At 34.0% G+C, this 7,352-nt stretch overlaps 1 long non-coding RNA gene across 1 annotated transcript; it reads right to left on the minus strand.

The window, feature by feature from the left end:
* Positions 1–350: 350 nt before the first annotated feature.
* Positions 351–1,401, minus strand: LOC132277275 (uncharacterized). Its single transcript, XR_009471005.1, has 2 exons — positions 687–1,401; positions 351–530 (listed from the first exon to the last, which is right to left on the minus strand). It is a non-coding gene; the product is annotated as an uncharacterized LOC132277275 (long non-coding RNA).
* Positions 1,402–7,352: the final 5,951 nt, after the last annotated feature.

The following is a 7,352-nucleotide window of genomic DNA, read 5'->3' on the forward strand; positions in this document are numbered from 1 at the left end:
CCAATGAATAAGGAAAAAAAAAAAAAACGTAGACTCCTGGTATTAGGTGTAAGAATTATTATTCATAAACCTAATTAACAAAGGACAATACATGCATCTAACCCGGTTGGATGAAGTTTGTCCAATTTGGATACGTGGCCCAATCAGGACATGACACGTGTCCATAAACACTATTACATTTAACTTGGGTAACTTAAATGGGTCTGACCCGACACTCCCTTTGCTCTCTCTCGTAAAATCTGTAGCGATTGCTCATTAGTCTACTACATGAGTAAAAGACAACTCTCACCAACCTCTATATACATCACAATTTATAAATAAATAATATAAAACGTGTAAGTACACAGATGAATCTGAGAACACATACGGAATCATTCTTCCAGATAACAAATTCATCATAATTACACTTATTTGAGAGAGAAAAAAATTAAAGTTGCACATATTGGAGCAACACATTCAGATATCCACATCAGGTTCCTAATCTCCTGCTCCCTTAACCTCATGTACGCAAAGAATACGCCATAATGGAACTGCAGCTCAGGAAGGAAAACATATGTTCCATTGTCAGCTAAAGGATGGATAGCGAATTGACTTAGAATACAAATTGTTTCAGATTTTTCTAGGAAGCATGTTACTTCCAACAGAGCAAAAAGCGATTTCAACACCTCATTCTCTAAATCACAAACCTGTTGTTCGAATGCCAAGCAAAGCCTTTTGACCTCCTCTTCGTAGAATGCCTTACCCAAATAGCAGTCCCTAATCTAGAGAGAGACGTATTCGCAGGTCACTATTGCCACCAATTCGACTGAACTTCGAGCACAGATTACCATCGCCGGACTCAACTTCTCCGACCACTCGCCGTCACGCGCTCATGCGAGTTGATCTAACGCGTTTTCAAGCGCTCACGCGCCTCTTCTTCTCCGGTTATTGCAATACAGGCTCAGATCCAGACCCTTCACAAATTGTTTCTATCTAATCCACTGGCTGCAAATCCTCCATTCTCTCCAACGCCGTGAAGATACCGTCCACCTACCGCTCCTACATAGTCCGCACACTCGTGAAGAAGATCTCAGCCGTCAATTCGGAAGCCAACCGCTTGGAACGGCTCCTCCAGTAGCAGGAAACGGTGGCAGCCATCAGAGGCGACGATCGGATCTTGGGGTTGCAGGAGATCTTAGACGCCGTATCGGACGCCAAGGTGGAGGACTGGGATTGTGAGGAATTGGGACGACGTGGTGGAGGAAGATGCTTGTAGAGAGAAAGGAAAGAATCTTACATAAATGGATTTTATCCGAAAATAGATGGGCAATGCCCAGTTTAATTTTATATTTATTATGAACATGCGTGCCCTGATTGGACCACGTACCCAGGTTGGACAAACTTCATCCAACCAGGGTTGGATGCAAGTATTGTCCACTAACAAATGAAGTTTAAAGGAAGTGTCCATAAACATATATATATATATATATATATATATATATATATATGAAAGAAACCATCAAGTCCAAAGAGATCGCATTACCTCCATGAAATCAGATTATTTAATGCTTACAAAACAAAGTGAGAAATCCTAATAACGTTCACCCCTATACAAGTCTTGATGTGTGTACTTGATGGAGACAACACAGACTGTGCTTGTTAGACATGGGATCTCTGTAGGATTCTATAAAAAATAAAATCGAGAAGCAAGTAATCCATCATACAAGCCCTCTTTTCTATTTTGATTCAAAATGACAGTTATTATTAAACCACCGTAACTTTCCAAAAACCATGTTGTTATAACTTCCCAGTAACGTTGTGTCAGTATAAGTGGTTAGAATAGTATGAGAATATAGGTCACAGCAGGTTTAATGAATAAACGTGTCCAACATTCTCCCACTTGCCCAATATTAACACATTCATTACCTTTATGGGTTTAAGAACTAAAAAAAAAAAATTATCTATAGAATTTCAGTGTATAAAATCATCGCGAAAATTACACTATACAAATGAGTACTACCTTCCATGTATCATTATATTACTGTCTTTCTTTAGATAGACATCTTTATGTGGTAGTACTTTATAAATAGTTATTCACTATAAGAAAAAAGGGCTTCTACGAGGGGCCAAAAACCCCGTGAAAACCTATTCACGGCGCATTCTAGGCACTCGTGTATGAGGGTTCCGTAAATACTCAATTTTTTTTACGGGAAAAAATCTACCTCGCAAAAAAACAATATATTCGCCGTAGAAAATAATTTCGTTTATATATATTAAATTTTATTTAATTAACCTACGAGGTGCCGAGGCATGCCGTAGAAAAGGTTTCTACGGCGAATTGTAACTACCCATAGAAAACTCAAGAGACACCATTGCTTGTCGTAGAAAAGTTTTTTACGGTGAAGTATAACTACCCGTAAATAATCTCACGAGAAAATCATGAATGCAGTAGAAAAGTTTTTTACGGCAAACTATAACTACCCGTAAATAATCTGACGAAGTACAAAAGTATATCGTAGAAAAGTTTTCTAAGGCGAATTTTAACTATCCGTAAATAATCTCACGAGGCATTAAATCATGCCGTAGAAAACTTTTCTACGGCAAATTTTAAGTACCCGTAAATAATATAAATCATTCTCACGACTTGCCATATATGCCGTAGAAAAGTTATTTAAGGAGGATTTTCACTTATTTACGGTATTTCAAGCTTGCCGTAAATAAAATATATATATATTTTTTATAAATAATATACCTTTAATTAATTCCTGTTAATCATCCACTATCTATAATTCACATCACTTTCAACTGTAATTCATTTCAATTCAAAAAATATACATATCCCATTAAATATATCTAAATAGTTAAAACATTTTTACAATTCATCATTTATTAATGTTCCAAAACAGAAAGTACATCCATTTGTCAAGAAAATCATCAATTTCTTAACACTTCTAGTGAAAAATTGATAAACATTCTGACACTTGAGTTTCAGTCTGCACTTGTCAAAAAACCACCTCACTGTACAAAATCTAAGGAAGTAGCTGCAAAATCACAAGTCTCAAATTCAAAATGTTAATAAAAAAGGGAAATAACAAGATTATTATGAATCAAACACAAACATTTTGCTAAGAATTTTTTCCTTAGATTTGCTTTTATATTTGAAGCAGATAATTTTCCTTAATTGAATACTAGATTTTTGCAAGGATGTATGAGAACAGACAATATCAAAATCTCTTTATATTCATGAAAACTACAATATCATAATATGTCGTCTCTTTATCTCATGATTATGAGCAAATCTAAAACATTCTGAAACAAATCGGAAACATTGTAGGTTTTTGGTGCAACGATTATGAGCAAATCTGAAACTTTGAATACAAGTCAAGTCTTATATATATATATGTTTTTTTTTTTATGTTTTATTTTAATAATTTTTCAGATTTTCCGTTTTTGGGCTGCAGTAGGATTTATGGGTCATATTTTGGTCCAAATTATTGTAATGAACCTTTGTTCATGGTTTTTAGTTGGTCTATAGTAGTTTAATTAGTCAAATTTTATATGTTTTTATTTATTTCTTTTCCCTAAGCAAAGTTCTCAACTTTCTAAATAAGACTCCAAATTTTATAGCTATGAGTGTTTTAATTAAGTAGAGAACATCTTTTAAAGAAATTTTCCAACAAACCTTAGGTGTGATGGTTATGGGAATCTAGGGTGATCGTTCTACTCTGTTGGTCCCTAATATGCTTATCTAGAGGTTTGCTCTTTTAATGACAAAATGCATGTTTAAAGGGCTAAATGCAAATTTTTTTTTTTTTTTCCTAAATGAAGGAGTATGGCTAAATGCAATTTGATCATAGTTTATTGGCAAGTTGGGGATTGGTCAAGTGTTGTTTGCCATATCTTGGAGATTTACTAATTGAATTACAAATTAATATAAGCTCATTTACTCACTAGAGTTTCAAGGAAGTCATTGCAGCCCTTATAAGTTAAAGAATTCTGTGACAACACACTTAATTGGCCTACAGCCTTTATAAGGGCATTTTTGTCATTATACACATCATTATATTCATATTAAATATGCTTGTAGAGCTACAATGTTCAGCTGAATGTGGGCATTTAAGATGTAAGGATTTGGAACTAATCTCTTGGGAATTTAACGCTGCATAATTTGTTATGTTTGACTTGTTATGTTTGTTATATGTGAGCACTTAATCATGAATAAATTTATACCAATGTGCAGTCTTTCTCTCTTCCCTATTTTCTTTATGGCAAGTTTTCCTTCCATTCTTCTGTCATCACATTTTTTAACTATATGACCAATCACCGGTGATGGAATATGCATAAGTGTAAGACTTGGCTCACAGGTGATGGAATATGGAGTGGGCAAGGATACATTGAAGTGTAAAGATGCATTAGGCAGTGCAGTATTGTGACTGAGAAAAGTTACTTTATTTGGTCTCTCACTCCCTAGGATGTTTATTATTGTTGGTCCAGTTTCTTATGTGCTTCAGTGGGTGTTGTTTAGTTTTTTTACCCCTTGTCAACTACTTTTCCTTTGTAACTCGGCCTCTTACTCTCACTACTGTATGTAATGTGTTATGCAGCAACACTTCATTGTGTTCACTAATGGTCCAGAGATATTATGTGGACCAAAAAGTACTTATTTTATCTTGACTTTTTTTAGAAAGACAAGTATTTTAAGCTAAAAATAAATAAATAAATAATGATCTCTATCTGTAAATTAACATTGGTCGAGGTACTATTTCCCCCACATCTTTCTTTTTTATCCGAATTTGAGGTGTGACAAGACTCCCTTAACAATAGGTGCTTACACAGCCAGAAATCAAACTATCAACCTGCAAATAAAACTATACAATAAGGCTCCATCTTTTTTTTCTTTTCTTATTTTTTCTTTTGTTTCGGTTACCCTCTCTTTTAAAGACACACACACAAGTGTTTTCATCACCTGTCAGTCAATGCTTGTGGGTAGACAGATCGAAGACATGTTATTACCTAGAAATCATCAGGTTGCTTATAATATCACACGGAGGGTCGGACGCTCTGATAGGGTTAACTTCTAATATTATGTCCTATATATCCATCTCTCTTCTACACCATGGAGGATTTTATTGGTTTAAACTTATGAGGGTCGATCGTTCTTGTGATCCCATTCGAGGAAGAGAGAATAATATGAGTGAACTATATATACATGTATATAATTGTATTGAATCATCATTGGTGAGTGTTTCCATGCTATCTTTGTCAAGTGAACAGGTCTTTGCTGGTTTCTGTCTACTTTATTGTCTGTTCGGCCTTGAACTTCCATATATTATATGTTTAACAACACCATTTATATCCTTAATTAGAAACGCCCTAAATGCAGCATATATACAAAATCTTTCTACTTTTAATTAATGACAGATAATAAGTATGAGATCATCTGCAAAACAAATATGCGTAATGGGCCATTTTCTTGCATCTCCAATGGTATTTGAAAGATGGATTAATTGTAATTGTGAATTTTTTTATATAGAAAATGTTACTTCAGCGGGATAGGATATGTTTTTCCAATGATATTTACCTATTCCTGTACATTGTTCTATTGTTGAATGGGATAAAACAAGTTGACTATGAAGATTAAGGTTGAATAGGTAATGAAATTGAGGTACAAAGTTAAGGACTGTTTGCTTGAAAAGGCTTTGGCATGGACATCACCACTCCACATTCATCGGCCAACCTAGTGAAATAAAGATTCATCTCGCTGATACAAAAGTTTCAGTTTTGTTGACAAACACAATTCCATGTCTCTCTCTCTCTCTCTCTCTCTCTCTCACACACACACACACACACACAAACACAAACACAAACACAAACACACACTCACGAACACAAATGCACATGTTATTTCTATTATATATAGAGCTTACTTTAAGCCTATTTACTACAAAGGATTTACATCTCTTTGCTTCATAGGATCCAAATTCATCCCTTTACAATATGCTCTTCAAAAAGGCATTTTGGTTGCCTTACAGACACGACCTAACTGATTCAAAGAGTAAGAAGAGTCCCAATTAAGCACCTAACTGAATCAAGTTTGGCATGAAAGAACAACATCAAAGGGGAAACTCCAAAGAGGAAGATGGAGCTCTTAGAATGGTTAATTTGGAAACAATTGAGGGAGAAGAGAATATTTTTACTCTTTTTTTTTTTTTTTTTTTTTTTTTTGAGGGAGAACATCAAATTCAAAGCTTTGCATCTCCAATTATTGAAGGCAAAATGTTATGGAAGTAGTCACATGGCTTTCCATTAATAGCAATAATGATTTTTTTTTGGTAGTCTGGTAAGCTTTATATACTTTTTATTGTACTTGAGTCCTTGATAGTTATGATGCATAAATATGTTAAGATTCTATGCATTCTTTTGTGTGTATCAAGATTTATATTCTTTATATTCCGGAAGACCGGGAATTGTACAAAAAAAAAAAAACTAAGTGGAAGGAAGGATATAAAAACAATAATTTCTATGATATATTGTGCAATTTTTGGTAAGGGGTAATAAAAGTTTACTTGTTGAGTTGTGAACTCACCCTTTATTTAAACATTTCAGGTAAGGCACCTATGGAGCAGAATTAATGATGCTATGACAAGCTTACTAGATAATTGTTTTTAGTTTATTTTTATTTTATGCCAGACATTAGTTGAGTGGAATAATGTAATTATTGGATTTTGTTACTTGTTGTTCAAATAGAACACCTTATCTTTTGCTTATTTGTACGATTACTGATTTCTAGTAAAAATGACAGTTATTGTTTTATTTTGTTACATGATGAGTTTAAGTTTTAGTCATGCCATGTAATGTTTTGGGTGAGGGAACCTGTTATTGAAATGGGAGCGTGACATCAACAACTTCTCCTCCACAACAATCAATCAAAACCTCCACATACGATGATCCCATACTCCCATGCTTTCAACATTTTAAAACAAGAAATAAAATTTAATGGCCTCCACACGGGCCGATGTACCAATAAGGTAATAAAGTTCAAGATACACCGCAAAATTGGTCACTTAAAGGTACATGACCCCCTAAGTATGAGTATAAAAAGCATTAAAATTGTGCAATCATAAAAAAAGCTTAGTATTTGACCTTTGTTGTAGACTGGAATCATAGAAATTCTGATTCTTCTGCTTCTAATGAACTGGTGATAATCAATCCTATAAGAAAAAAATATTTCAAAAATGTTATGCCAACAACTACATAAAAAAATCAGATCGTATGACTAATTTAAGAAATATAATAATAAGTTAACGAATGACTAATTGACCTGAATAATTTTCACATATTTCTTAGGTCATAAAACCGAGCTTGTGTTAGCA

This window comes from Cornus florida, unplaced genomic scaffold (genome assembly GCF_030987335.1).
Source record: "Cornus florida cultivar Cherokee Brave unplaced genomic scaffold, ASM3098733v1 CherokeeBrave_3.0.0_Hap2_Chr10, whole genome shotgun sequence".
Classification (NCBI taxonomy): Eukaryota; Viridiplantae; Streptophyta; class Magnoliopsida; order Cornales; family Cornaceae; genus Cornus; species Cornus florida.